The sequence below is a fragment of the Hakea prostrata genome, chromosome 5, assembly GCF_041222555.1.
Source record: "Hakea prostrata isolate BN-2017 chromosome 5, UWA_Hpros_2, whole genome shotgun sequence".
NCBI lineage: Eukaryota > Viridiplantae > Streptophyta > Magnoliopsida > Proteales > Proteaceae > Hakea > Hakea prostrata.
Genome location: NC_142604.1, coordinates 25793074 through 25794660, shown reverse-complemented (window position 1 = coordinate 25794660; position 1587 = coordinate 25793074).

Genomic DNA, 1587 nt, shown 5'->3' with positions numbered 1-1587 from the left:
ACCATTTGGTCTAAGTATTGGCGCATGTCAAAGTAAAGCCTAGCCCAATGCAAGTCATCTACTTAGTCATATCATGTCAGTTCCAGATACGTCCATTCCTCCCCTCTCGGGATCCTTTCCGGTATCCTTCACACTAGAGTCACGGATATTACTCACCGGACTCATCAACCTTATTGGTCATCCACAAATGGTAAACGGGAAGCTCTTGCGTCCCCTCACGGATCATTTCACCGGTCTTGAGTGCCCGTGAGCCCAAGTCTAGCCATTTGCAACCCTACCAATAAATGGCCCCTTCCGGGTATCCGCAATGCAATTTATGTCCTCTCACGGAGTGGTTACCGGTCTTGAGCGCCCACAAATCCACACTACTACCACGGGTCGTTCGGTCTCAATGCCCTTCCGATTCGGGTCTGATATGACAGGGGCATCCTAGCCATACATCTAGACAAGTCCTATGTATGTCATCCAATGATCCAGGAAAGTGTCGATGGGCATCTTCGGAGAACATCCCATACTATTCCCTCGGATGTCCAAGGACAGAAGTACCAGTAGGGCACTCCCCAATCCCAAATCATACCTAAGCAATCACATGCTTATTTCCATCCATTACATATCAACAATACATTATCATATTGAAAACATGTCATAACATCTCATAATACAGTATATAAATAAATGACAAGAATAAGTAAACATGATAAATCAAATAATTAAGCATGGTGTTATTCTTGTCATAAGGTAACTACAGTAGTCATATGATGTCTAAAATCAATTAATAAGTTAAGTCTACTAAGTTACCAACAGCGAGTGTAAAAGTCATACGGTCTATGTTATATGGCAATAACCATCCTTACCTCAAATTGTGAAGAAGATGATCCGAAGTCACAAGAGAATGGTCCAACTATAGTCTTAAAACCCTAAACAAACATATATGAAGGATTAGAGAAGAAATCAAAACAATCGGAGATCGAACGGATCAAAACTGGGCAAAAGTTTCTGACAGCAACCTTGTTGGTCGATACATTGGGTCGATAGTATCGACCAATAGGCATCGACCAAAAGAATTTCGGACAGCAAGCTGGCTTTTTGGGTTTTGGCTCAAAATTGGTCTTTCGGGTCTCGGATCGATACGAAACTTGGGGAACAGTTCAAACACAATATAGAGACACTAATTATCAAAGAATTAACATCATCCAATGGTCAAATTAGAAATCCCCAAATTGGCATATCAAGTTCAAGAGTTGTTAATCATGGCATTGGCTATTTCTTTGGGTTTTGGCTCAAAATTGGTTTTCCGGGTCTCGGATCGATACGAAACTTGGAGGGATGCTTAAGAATAGTAGCAGGAGACTACGTAGCAAGAATTAACATGATCCAATGGTCGAATTGAAAACCCCCAATTTGAGGTCCTAGGTTCAAACTTGCAAGAATCATGTTCTTCAATGAAATCAATTGCAATTGCAAGAGAACTTAGGAATTTAAGCAATAGAATGATGAACAACAGAATATAGACAATTACTAACATATAATCAGACCTAATTGAAAGAGAAAATCAGATTAAGAGATGAATTCATGTTGTAAAGAAGA